This window comes from Mirounga leonina, unplaced genomic scaffold (assembly GCF_011800145.1).
Source record: "Mirounga leonina isolate KUSES-001 unplaced genomic scaffold, KU_Mleo_1.0 Mir_165, whole genome shotgun sequence".
Classification (NCBI taxonomy): Eukaryota; Metazoa; Chordata; class Mammalia; order Carnivora; family Phocidae; genus Mirounga; species Mirounga leonina.
Window position 1 is genome coordinate 78,277,669 of NW_023270415.1, and position 13,822 is coordinate 78,291,490.

Below are 13,822 nucleotides of genomic sequence, written 5' to 3' on the forward strand. Positions count from 1 at the left end.
CTGGCTTGGACCCACCTCTCTGGCCTCCCCTCTGTCACCTGACTGCATGTCAGCTCGGCCCTACGTGACCTGTGACCCAGGGAGAAGGGAATGCGCGAGCTGGCAGTGTAGGAGCAGGGGAGGGGGCCGCCTGCACTCCCATGATTCCATGGGGCATGAGTGAGTGAGGTCCCGAGTCATACCACAAAAGGGAGGCAGGCTTGGGTTGCTGGGTTCGTACCCAATCAAGGTAGCTGTTTGCACAACGAGGAGGCTCCAGCTGTAAGCACCCTGAAGACGCTGCTGGGCAGAAATGCAAGGGGCAAGGTTACCGGCTGCCTCCAGAAGGAAATCAAGAGGTAAGTGGGAAGGACCATCCAAGGCTGACTGTGGGCCCTGGAATATCAGTGCTTGGAGTTTTGTGCTATAAATAGCACACAGGGAAATGCTCATCAACTTTGAATCATTTGCTCAGTTCCAGAAAGGTGCTGAATCTAAAGGGCTATAGGGGAGTTGGAAGAGAAGGGCCACAGAACTGGGCACCCTGAGACCACTCCTGTCTGTCCTCCTCTGCGCTCCTGCACCCCAGGGAATGTCTCCTGCCTGGTCCCACCTCTGCTTTAACCCTTCTAGACTCCCTTCTTCTGGAAGCAGAATTCACCTCTTGCTTTTGCCAAAAACTCCTCTCCCACGCTCCGTTGATGTGGTTCATGGGAGGGGGCGACATCCACCTGGCCAGTGGGGTGGCACCAGACCAGACTAGACCAGTGTAGAGACCACATCCTCCCGGATGCTGGAATATGACAAGGGTCAAGCATATAAGCAAGCTGGGCCATCTCTGGGACCTCTGCTGGAGCTTCCAGAGAGAGGTACATTTCTACTCCAGGTGCCAAGTTTAGAGATGCTGAAGGCTGTCACGACACAAAGGACCCTGATGGAGAATGAAGCCGCATACAGCGGGGAACAAGATAAGATTCATCACTTGAGCACCGAACCCAGTGTTGCCCAAAGTCCAAAGGCACCAGAGCTGGCCTGCCCGAAGCAAACACCTCCCCACCTTCACTTCTTAAACTCAAGCCAATTTGCACTGTGGTTCCTTCTCTTGCAAACCCCAGAGCAGGTGTGTGCTTAGGCAGGCCAGCAGGTACGGCCCCTGCTCTCTGGAACTCACCCAGCCTCCTGCACGCGGCGGCCCTGGTTCCTTCAACGTTGTCCTCACTCTACATCTTGCCTCCGCTTCCCCTCCTTTCAGCTCTGATTCTCAACCCAGTTTAGACAGGCTTTCCCGGAATGACCCTGTTCAACCTCTCCTCCAGGGCAGACTTCCAAAATCCATCTAGATCCCCCACCCTCCGTCCCTCCTAGGCCAACAGGGCAGCAGGGACAGGAGGCCGCCCTCCCTTCAGCCCATGCAAATCAAATGCTCTTTGTTGCTCCATTAGCTAATTCCAACATCTCAGGGCTGCCACACCCCGTTCGTATTTCTGTCACATCTTCGGTGCTGAATTCTTCCCAATATTTTCTTCTTTCGTTTCTTCCTTTTCCCCCTCCGAATACACTGTCTTGGGGCATTTCACAAGAGACTGTCTCAGATTACAGGGTCCTGAGGACACAGAAAGATATTTCTGTTTAACTTATTTTGAGCAGAGTCTGGTCTGATGAAGCAATGGGTATAAATGGTGCTATAGCACCCACACTGATTATGGAGGTGCTGTCCCAGCAGGCTCCCCTTTTCCTAGGGGAGAATGATGAGGTCCTGGGCCGTGCGGAGCAGTTGGGTGCTTGGGAGAGCTGTGGACGGCATTTCACCCACCTCCACCACTCCCTAGCTGCCTGATCTCGGTCCTGTCTCCCAGCGTCTGTGACAGGGGTGGGGGGGTTAACCTACTTCACCAGCTGAGGGGAGGCATTGCCCAAGCTCAGCGCCCTAAAAGGATGGCCATAAAAATAAAAATTTAAAAAGCTGCAAGCACTCAACTGAAGGAAGTTATCACCATCAAAGAATCCTTTCCGGTATTTAATTCATGCCAACAGGGTCTCTACAAAACCACATAACCTGGATTGAGATTTCTCAGAGTGGTCCATCCCAACACTTGCCACGGCCCCAGGCTCCAATCCCCGCTCTGCCCCTCTTTCATGTGCACTCCGGTCTAGACGTCCTGGTAACGAGGTGCTCACAACTCCGCAAGGCACTATGCACACCTCTAATTTTAAAGTGAGGGAACAAGAGGGAGTTAGAGAGGCATTAGCCATCTTCAGATGAGGAAGCTGAGGGACAGGGCGGTTGCCAAGGGGGACCAGGCACTTGACTCCCCTTTCCCAGGGGAGCGTGCCCCCTCCACGTGGGCTCCAGCAAGCAGGTTTTGGGCGTCTCCACCTTTAGAGACCCTGTAGTCTCTGATCCCCACTCGGCTGGAGGAGACACACTCCACACAAGCTCTGAGGACCGCTTCCCTTCTGAGAAGGAGACTCCTACATCTGGACCAGATTATAAATCCCTGTGTTATACTCTGAATTTGCAAAGGGCTTGCTCACCCTCAGCACAGAGGTTACCGGACGAGACAGGTCTGTTCCTGTCATTTCCCACCTTCAAGTCTTCTCTTTGTGGCCCTTCTCATTTGACCCCAATCTCCTTTTCCAGGTTCAGGGACCCCACACCTTACCTCATGAATCTTACTCTCCAACCTCAAAGACTTCTCTTTCTTCCTCCAACACCCCAGTATCTTCTTTTCCTGTCTCTCTGACATTTACTCGGAGATGCTTTCTTTTCCTTGCCAGGCAGACGCCTACTCATGCTCCAAAACCCAGCCTATGTGCTTTCTCCTCCAGGAAGCCTTCCCTGATTTCCCAAGCAAGGAGTGTGTCACTATCTTCTTTAGGCTTCCACACAAGTGGTATTAAAACTGACCTACTTAGGGGTGCCTGGCTCGCTCAGTCAGCAGAGCATGGGACTCTTGATCTCGAGGTTGTGAGTTTGAGCTCCACGTTGGGTGTAGAGATTACTTAAAAATAAAAAATCTTTAAAAAAAAATAAAATAAAATTGACCTACTTATTGGCCTGCATTTTCCACTGAGCTCCTTAGACTTAGGGATTGTGTCTCTGGTCTCTCTTGTTCTGTGCCCGGATTGGTGACAGGCACACAGCAGGCCCTCCACGTATCAGTGTCACAGAAACAAACCAATCAATGAATGGGTTGAGTGTCTGAACTATATTTAACTCTGTATTTCACTTAGATAATAATGGGAAGATCTCTTTTATGTTTTCTAAAAAAAAAAAAAATTTTTTTTTTAAATAACCTAGAACCTTCTACTCCTGTGAAAGAGCAAGCCTGTGGATTCACGCAGGAGTTATAGTCCTTGCCTATCCACTAAGAGTGTATCTTTTCTTCCAAGGTACTGCCTCAGACCCCACCACGTCCCTGTCGTCCTGCAGGCACAAGCATGTGAGAAAGGTCAGGGATGCACGGGGACGCACCAGGCATGGAGGCTCTGCAGGATCAGCTTGCTTTCCGTTAGAGGGCTCCGAACTGTCGCAGTATGGGGCTCTCCAGCTCCACTCCTAAAGGAGCCCGGGGCTTTGGATCGCCGTGCCGAGGTCCCAGGACAAAGCCGAGGGGAAGCCCCAGAATGTCTCCCCATCAAGGGGATCTGTGGGAGGAGCCCCCTTCATTTCCACTGCACTGAGTGGTACCTGGCAAAGCCCAGTTTGTAAACACAGCCCGGGCATTCTCTGGTGGGAGTTTGCAGCAAGAGGGACAGGAGGAAAGCCTCTTGAAAAGTTTTGTTTGAGCAAAGGATAATCAAAAACCAGTCCTCTTTCCTTTTCACCTGAAAAACCCACCCAGGCGCGGCTGATGGAAACGTGACGATGTGAATTAACTCTCTCCCTCCCTCCCTCCCTCCCTCATTCACTTTTCTACTCATGTATTTGCCTCCTCATTCATTCACAGTGCCTTGCTTTTCTGCGCTCCCTCCCCTCCCACTCACACAAGTGCTCGCTCATGCCACAAACACCGTATCCCCCGCCCATCCCAAAGCCACACCAGCATCCCCAAGATGGAGACAAACAAGGCAGTGTGTCTGCCTCTGGGACCCTACACCGTAGGGGGATGGCCCAAAGGAGAAACAAATAAAAACGGTGTGGTGAATTCTTTCCCCAAGACTCAGCTTAGGTGTTCTGGCTTCTGGAAGCCTTCCATGAAACCCCAACCCTGACAAGTCACGCTCTGACACAGAGGGATGAGAAGAAGGGAGGGGAGCCACGGGGAGCAGAGGCATCTGCTCTTATCTTGTCCTTAGACTGGTCTCTTAACCTCCCTAGGTCTCTCCGCGTGCGTAAAGCAATGACTACATAGCTCTAGGATTGTTGCAGAAGTTATGGGGGTGGGGGCCGCATTTAACCACTCAGTGCTGGTGCTAGGAGTACTTGGTGTCTGGCAAGTGGTCGATTGCGGGGTGAAGTGTTCCTCTGTCCTCCCCAGCACAGAGCGCCTGAACCCTCACCCTTAGCACACCCAACTGTCTGATCCGTCCTTCAGTCCCTAAGAACATCTAGCATTCAGAGCATGATAAATGGTAACTGGATGGACCCCTGCGGGAAGAGCTATTCTTTTTCTTAAGATTTGAGGGCGCGTGGGTGGCTCAGTTGGTTGAGCGACTGCCTTCGGCTCAGGTCATGATCCTGGAGTCCTGGGATCGAGTCCTGCATCGGGCTCCTTGCTCAGCGGGGAGTCTGCTTCTCCCTCTAACCCTCCTCCCTCTCATGCTCTCTGTCTCTCATTCTCTCTTTCTCAAATAAATAAATAAAATCTTTAAAAAAAAAAAGATTTTATTTGAAAGAGAGAGAGCAGGAGCAGAGAGGAGGGGCAGGAGGAGGCTGACGCAGGGCTCAATCCCAGGACCCCAAGATCATGACCTGAGCCAAAGTCAGATGCTTAAAAACCGGCTGAGCCATGCAGGTACTCTAGGAAGAGCTATTGTTAAATGACCAAAGATGCAAGGGATTTTAGATATTTATATTTACGTATATGGTACACAGCTACTAAATCACTTTAGAGAGGGGGTGACCAAGTGGGTTCAGATACTTTCTTTCCTAGTCTACGAACAAGCTAGTGTCACTGAAGGGAAGTCCTGGGGCCTCTATGACCTTGTAAAGGTAGAAAATTGACCTACCAGGAGCTAAGGATGTCAGACCTGCTCATCCATCAGAGATCCCAGGGCCCTAGGTTGACACTCGATATGCTATCAGAGCTCCTTCCCTGGGTTCTTGCAGAGAAATGTTCTATTTAAAAAAAAAAAAAAAAAAAAAAAAAAGCTTGTATTTATTTATTTGAGAGAGAGAAAGAGAACAAGCAGCGGGAGCTGCAGTGGGAGAGAGAGGAGCAGGCTCCCTGCTCAGCAGGGAGCCCGACGTGGGGCTCGATCCCAGGACCCCGGGATCATGACCTGAGCCAAAGGCAGATACTTAACCGACTGAGCCACCCAGGCGCCCCTGCACAGAGATGTTCTAAATGGTGCTGGAAACCACAGGGCTAGCAAACAGGAGGGCCAGATCCAGACCTGAGCCAGACCTACCCCCACCAACATGGCCCGGTCCCTGGGTTCAATGCGGGCCTCAACAACGCTCAGGTGCCAGAGCCGCCCTCCCTGAGCCACAGCTGTCAGGCACACCTGTGTGGGAGACACAGTGCCAGGTGGCATAAATATCCCCCTGACTTCTCCAGTACTGATATCTCACTCACTTAACTGTGACTTAAATTAAATTGTAATTTCATTAATTCAATACCTCTTATGTGCCAGGCACTTGATCAACACCATTTTGAAATGACTTTGTTCCACAAAGACTTGTTGAGTTCCCACTGTGCCCAGCATGTTGTAGACACGGGCAGTTCATAGATAAATAATGCGAAACCCACGATCTCAAGGAATTCTTTGCCTAGTGGCCGAAACAGACAAGCCCATAGTGGGTTACAGTAGCTGATGACGTGGAGCGTCAGCAGCATGGGGTGCTGGGGTCGAAGAACCCAAGATGCACGGAGAGCCCAGGCTGACTTGCCCACCACATCTCGGGAGCAAGGGAAAAAAGTTAGGTTGCCATTAGGTGTTTCTCCTGAGGCCTGGAAACAATCTACCCAGGGCCTCATTCTGTCCATCAGTTTTGCCAAAAGCAAATGGGACCACTGTGCCACTGCCCAGTGGACTCACAGCAAGCATCAGACCAAGCAGAACAGAGTACAATTCAACCTTTCAATTATTGATGGAGTCCAGTCCTAGGAGCCAGACATTGTGCTACATAAACATGTTTTAGAATTCATTGTTATTGTTCCCAAACTGTTCAAACACTGGATTTTGATTGATGTGGATGTTTGGATATAATGTTGTAAAAGGCTTTTTGCCACAATATTACTATTGGTTGGGGGCAGGGGATAACGGGGGGGGGGGGGGCGCGGGATGCAGGGGTTTGCTAATCCTGCCTCACTTGTTTTTTTTTTTTTTTTTTTTAAGATTTTATTTATTTATTTGACAGAGACACAGCGAGAGAGGGAACACAAGCAGGGGGAGTGGGAGAGAGAGAAGCAGGCTTCCCGCCGAGCAGGGAGCCCGATGCAGGGCTCGATCCCAGAACCCTGGGATCATGACCTGAGCTGAAGGCAGACGCTTAACGACTGAGCCACCCAGGTGCCCCAATCCTGCCTCACTTGTAACAATACGCTTTCATTACTTTTATAGTTTAAACTATTCTAAGGAGAAAAAATTTTTTAAAAGTAAAAACCACTTCTAAATGGTCTATTTGCCTCTTTGTATCAATTCCATACATTTACCTTATATACTCAGTCTGGAATTTGGGGCAAAGGCATGAGATTTGCCTAACACATGGGTTCAGATCCAATTCTGTTGCAGCTTAGTCATTGCGGGATTGTCCTAAGCCTCAGTTTGCCCATCTGCACACCCGGGAAGAGCAGAGCTAATTCACAAAAGTAAATGATGGAAGAATGCCAAGCACCCAGTCTGGTACCAGTTGGCACTCAATCTCAGATAGGCTCAGGGGCACATTATTTTTGTTTTCGGAAACAGGATTTAAATTATGCTAAGTAGCTCCAAAATCATGAAATAAGGACTGGCAGATGGAAGCGGTAAAGACAACTCTCATTTCAATAAAAGAAAGACTTTTTCACCAGATATTCAACAAGGCATTAGAGGCTGCCGTGGGAAGTGAGGACTCCTCTGCCCCTGGAGGGGGACCACAGGAAGGTGGGCAAACACCGGAGAGATGTGGGATACAGTCATCAGATAAGGAGATGGGGTGAGGTGGCTGGGATGCTCCTAGAACCTTCTTCAGGTGAAAGAGCTCTTAGACGGAGGGATTATCTGGCAAAGACATATGCAGACACTCTGAATCCACAGTCACAAACAAGTTTGCAGTTGTTTTATTTTTAAGTGACACGTTCTTTTATTGTTTAGGTCCGTTTGCTTTTTCTTGTCTTTGTGGGCTCAGGAGCATACTGTCGCCCAACAACTTGGCTACCAGGCAGTCAAGGCCAGCTCCAATGTCCTGGATCTGCCAGGACACAGTTAGAGCTGAGGCTTCTCCCTTGAGTGAGTTCCAACCAGAAGATGGTGTCAATTCCTTTTTTCCCCAATATTTTGTAATGAACCAAACTTTAAAAAAAATTAAAATGATACTCTCATCTCTACCAGAACATAGCCAGAATTAACTAGAAGGAGCCAGCTTCCAGGAACTGGGAACACTGCCTGAGGCACCTGGCCTCCGTCATGGGCAGTAGGAGGGAGCTAAGCAGCCAGATAGCTTTGTCACACACGGATTCTAGCATCTTCGAGAGCACAGGGTTGGCAGGTCCAACCTCCCCAGATCCCTGGGTTATTTACCAAGACTTCCCTTATTTTGTGCTATGATGCTACCTGGCATTCAGCTTCTCATGAATGCTCAGTCCTGGTACCGCCCAAAAACATGATCACGCCCACCTCCTTTGACCCAGAAACCCTATTCCTTGGGAATAATCAGAGCACATCATATGGCAACACGTGGGAAATCGCGTGCACAGAGATGCTCACTGCTGTAGCACGCGGGAATGGTTAGCTCACCCGCTTGAAGAAATTTTAAGAAGCAATACAAAATGGTACCAACCCCGCCCAACACACACATACACACACGTGCACAATGCCAAGTCCTGGGCAGGAAGACCAGAGGGCCAACCCCTCTGTGTCCCGGCACCTCATGAGACCTGTGTTTGAGACTCAGCTCTGTCTCTAAATAGGAAGCAGGCAAGTCCTTCATGTTTTCCTGGACTCTGTTTCCTCATCTGTACAATGGGGAAATTGCGCTTTTCCTCTCTTACCAATCTTGGTCTTCCTTGATTTTGTGGTTACTTTTGTCAGGCATCCTAGCATGGATCCAATACTTTTTTTTTTTTATGTTCAGTTATCCAACATATAGTACATCATTAGTTTTCGATGTAGTGTTCAACAATTCATTAGTTGGCTTATAACCCCCAGTGCTCATCACAACATGTACCCAATTCTTGAGTAGTAGACTGGCTAAAGAAATCCTCAAGGACCTTTCCCACCCTTAAAATCACTGTGGGCTCTTCTCATTTTCTGGTTCTCCTTGTAGGCCTGCATCCCTAACAATGCTCCATTCTGAGGGGAAGTCTTCCCAGCCTGAGGAAAAAGGCCTTTGTTGAAATGACAATGGGCTTTGATCCCCAAAAGTGGCTTTGAATCCTGACTCCGTGTATGCTCTCTCCCTGTCCTCAGGTAAGTGGTTCAAACACTGGTCTTCCATTTCTTTGCTGATAAAACCGAATAGGAATGCTACCTAGAGCTCACCGGTCCTGACTACTAGTGACCACACATCCAACCTGCGCTAGCCTTCCTCAGCAAGGGCACTGAAGGAAGGGAAGAGGCAGGAGGGGACTAGCCGAATTTTGAGGCTAAAGAGGAAGCCCTCAGGAAGTGCAGGATCTCAAGCTGGGAAAAAGACTTTAAAGGTCCACCAGGCCCAGCTCAGCCCTCTGCCAGCTATTTGAAATGGCAATCCAAGCTTGGTTGAAATACCTCCAGTATTGGGGGACCCTCTCCCCCCGCAGTGAGTGGATCTCTTTGGTGCCTGCACAGCTCTCCCTCCTGGACTAGAATCCAGAGTCCAACAAAACTTCCCTCACCAGGACCTCCTATTTCCACCCTTTGGGAACGAAGACAGCAGGTCAGCTGCGTCTCCCACATGCCATTCCTGCACGCCACCACGACCACACAGCTTCTTGCCTCCACGCCAGATGACCTTTCTTGGGGTGGCAATTATCTTTCCACGTGAGCCATGGCTTCTGTTCCCAGGAATCCTGCTTTCTCTCCTCCGAAAGCATTTCCGCTTATCTGCACCCCTCTTAGAAAGGAATCAGAGTGGGGGAGATAGCCCGGATCATCTAGTGCAGAGCTGACAAACTCCGGGGTCCAAGGAGACCCCTGCTACTCACACAGACAAATGTGGACCAGCGGAGAGGGCACACCCCTCGCTAAAGTGGGTGGCCGCTCAGACCTTATGCAAGGAAAAAGTTGTCCTTTCTTCCCATTTTTCAAGAAAAACCAAAGTTTAAGACTTGTACATAAGTCTGCTGAACTGGCAAGTAACGAAATCAAATTTAAAACAACTCCTGCAGCGCCTGGGTGGCTCAGTTGGTTAAGCGTCTGCCTTTGGCTCAGGTCACGATCTCAGGGTCCTGGGATGGAGTCCAGCATCAGACTCCCTGCTCAGCAGGGAGCCTGCTTCTCCCTCGCCCTCTGTCTACTGCTCTGCCTACTTGTGCTCTCTCTCTCTCTGTCAAATAAATAAATAAAAATCTTTAAAAAAATAAAATAAAAAATAAAACAACCTGTGAAACATTAAAACTCTGTGGCTGGATCAGCCCACGAACTACTTATTTAACCATTCTGTGGATGCAGAGAAGCTTTTTTAAACACCTGATGAAATTTGGAAGCACCTGATGAAATTTGGAAGCACCAGGAAAACCACTTACAAACTCCTGTTCTGATTGTTTTAAAGGCCCCATGGATCCCCTAGGGCCGCTCCTGCATTCCCAGAAAAGAAACCCTTCTTCTCTTCCAGTCTCTTGTCTGGCATTAGAGGCCCAACAACCACAAGGTGACAATTTCCCAAAGTCACCGTCGGCTCCTCAGCAATAGAGGGACAACGAAATCTAGGATGGGGTGGGGGCTCTCCCTCTCCGGGGCTGACAAACACAGGCTGCTGAGACATGGGGCATGCCTTCCACAAGCCCCGCTCTCCCAGAACTGTCTGTCTGCATCCCTTGCCATATGAGGACACTGAGGCTCCTGGGACAGTCTGGGAGCTCAGGCAGTCCCATAAAGCAACAGGGTTAGGAGCTCCTGTCCTTCACCAGGCAGCCCACCCCTCTCAGCGGCCTCTGACCACGCCGAAGCCCTAGAATTTAGAACTTTCCTGAAACAGTGCAATTAACTAAATAAACTAGAAGGGGTCCCAGGATTCCGCCCAAAGCCATGGCGTTCTCACGGGCTGTCTGGGATTTTGCTGGGCATATACCGTCAGTGAGACCGACTGGGGGCTGGAATGGCCTGTGCAGAGACAGAGGGGACAGAGGTGCTGGTGCAGGCTCTGGAAGAGGACCCAGTAGCAGGGTGAAGTTCTGGGGAGAGGGACCCAGCCCAGCGCTCCAGGACTGGCTGATGGGGCGGCCCCTTCTTCAAGGGATGCCTGGTAAGTGTGGCCCCTGGCATCTCAGAGTCTCCATGGGACTGGGGAGAAGTGAGGGCACATGGTCTTAGAATACCACTAATTCAAGTTACAACTTCATCACCCGGGACCGGAACCTCTGGCCCACTACATTGGAGGACAGACAGAAAAAAGGACAAAAACACCCCCCCCCCCCCGCCCAGGTTTGCAACCACTGAGAGAGGGATAATAAACTGCTCAGAAGGAAAGAGATCTAAATTTAGACCAAAAAGGCAAAGTTCCCTGAAAATAATGCAAAACTGCAGGTAAGCTGTTCTCTCTCTGTTTTTCTTTTTCTTTCCTTTTCCCCACCTTTCTGGCTTTTACTCCAAATTTCTTACTGCAAAGTTGAAAGAGGCTGGGCGATCTCAACAACTTTTAACAGTAGCAGCTTGGAAAGAAACCCCTGTATCCAACACACCCCAGTCATCTCTGGGCTCCTGCCTTGCCCAGCTGCTCACCTACAACCAGACAGGTAGCTTCTCACTGACTTTGCTTCATTTTACTCTGAAGTTGGCAAAGCACAGACCTGTCAGCTCAGGACCGAGGTCCCTCCCCAGAATGCTTGATGTTCAAGCCCCAGAAGGAAACAGCTCAGTCTGGAAAGGGCACTCTCCCCAGCTCCACGCACCCATGGCTCCTCCATCCTCCCCAAGGGGAGGTGGGTCTAAGCCTGAAGCCCCATCACCTCCAGCAGCCTCCAGAGAAGAGACCCCGGCCTTACCTGGCAAGGGAGAAGCTCAAAGGGATACCAGCTGGGGTTCCAGTCCAGGGCGGGGATCCACTGGAAGCAGTGTCCAGAGAAGCAGCCAGCCCCAGGCAGCCCCCTCCTGGGGGGGGGGGGGGGTGTCCACTGACCAGCAAACCCGCTCACCGCCCCCCAAATGTAGCAATCTCAATCTCCAGACAAGACTTGTAATAAGTCTGGGGGCTTCCCCCAGGGCAGGGGTCCTGAGAAAGGCTAGCTTTAAAACCAATAACCAAAGAAACAGGGCAAAAAGGTAAGGCTTCGAACTTAGAAAATAAAAGAGAAAGTGCTGCAGAACACAAAAATAAGGAGAGGGGAGACAGGTCCTCCGGGGAGAACGGAAACGGCGGCCAGCCCAGCTGCTGCCCAAGAACAAAGCTGCTCGGTCCCCCCAGGGGCAAAGTGGCCGGGCGGTGAGAGCCCCCAGCTCGGAGCGCGGAGGGAGGAGCCAGCGGTGGGCGGGCTTGGGAGGAGGGCCGGCGGGAGGGGCGGCGGCGGCCGGGGGGCGGCGGTCTGTGCCCTGGGGGGCGGGAGCCCAGCCGGCGGGAGGGTGCGCCCCTGCGGGAAGGGGCAGGGGCAGCCTGGCTTCCAGGCAGTAAAGAGGCTGCCCTAGGAAGCCTGGGACAGGGGCTGACAACTCCCTGTCCAGTTATAGACTCCACCGGATATTTTGGTCCCTTTAACAGCCTGGTCTGAAATAGCCCCCCCGCCCCCCACAAGGCAGCAGCTGTAGGCCAGTTTGGAAAGTTTAGAGGGGCAGGGGGTTGCGGGTGACTTTGCCGTGTGTCCTGCAAGGAGGGCCCCCCATCTGTTCCAGCAGCTACCTGTCTCTTCCTACAGGTGGCCCTGTTTGCTGGCTCTCTCTGTGCCCTGGGGGAGGGGTGGATCCAGGTCCTTATCATTAGATGAGGACCTGGAAGTCCTGCAGAGCTTCAGTCACCTGCCAAGGTCTCTCAGAAGAGGGGGACAGGAGCCAGGTAGGTCTGATGAGAAGTGAGCAAAGATTGAAAAATAGAGCCAGCATTGCTAAGAGTCATGCCAACGGGTCAGAGGGATATTGAAGCAGGACCCATGTCTTTCTTTTGTATCGATGTTGGCAACACCGCGAGCTCGGGACTTTTGTCGATTGCACCTCCACCACCTTCTAGGAGACCTCCTTCTACGTTGGCCAGGATAGAGATAATATAATTGCTGTTGGCTAAATAGCCAATCCTGTATCACATAGTTTGACTCTCTCCTTGCGTGGTTTGCCTTTATAAGCCTGCGCTCCTCATGGGGGCACATTTTCAACTTCAGTAGACTTTGTGTCTCTGGAATCGCAAATAAACACTTTTGCCTTAGGGCCTCTTTTTCTTGAGCCACAGAACACTTTCTGCTTCCTTTTATAGGGCTTCCCAACTAACCCGCAGCAGCAGAGAACCAACAGGTGCTGGCCCAGGGGGCTCCTCTACTTTTTCTTTCTGACCTCCTTTCCTAAAAATGGCCCAGGCCGGGGTATTTTGAACTAGATGAGAGCATGGCTTAATCCGGATGACCTCCTCCATCCCCTCCCCCCGACTCCCGAACAGGCTTCTGAATTCTGGGGCATCTCTGGCTGCCCGCTTAGTAGTGTTTAATAGACAGTATGGGGCAAACTTGTGAACACTCAGGGAATTCTCAGCAATCCAGCCGCTTCTTTCTTCTCCTGCGTTATTTCCCACCTGCCCCGTGACAATTCACTCCACACCTGGTTCCTGAGCGCCCGCTTGGTTCGCCGGAGGGTCAGGTGCGGTCTCAATGAAGCAGAGGAGGTGTGCTGGTGAAAATAGATCCCGCCGTGGGACGCTGACGGGCTGAGACAGGTGCCCTACTTATCAGAGTCAAGGTAGGGTAGGGAAGAGGCACACTCGCTTCTCAGCTGTTACAAGGCCTGTATGTGCCAGGACCATCCAGGTGCTGAGGGGGATTTGTTACCCAGTCGGGTTCTCGGGCCCAACCACGGTAGAAACCAGGCCAGACCCAGAAGTTAAAGACACAGGCAAGGTTTTACTGGGGCTACAGCTCCAGCGGAAGGGAGACACAGAACCAAGGCATAGCGCTCAGGGCGGCCTCCCCATACAGACCAGGGACCTGCACTTACAAAGTTCGCGCTCAGGTTCCCAAGGTCAAATATGCTAATGAGGCAAGGGGGAGGGGAGTGCGTCCTCCTGATTGGTCGGAAGGGCCTTGTCCTGATTGGTCGATATTGGCAGACGACTCAGGCAGCCCCTTGGGGCTTTTTGGAGGCCGGGGCCTCTGTTTTAAGTGGGGCTTGTACGGGGCGTCACATTTTGGCCGCATCCTGATTCTGC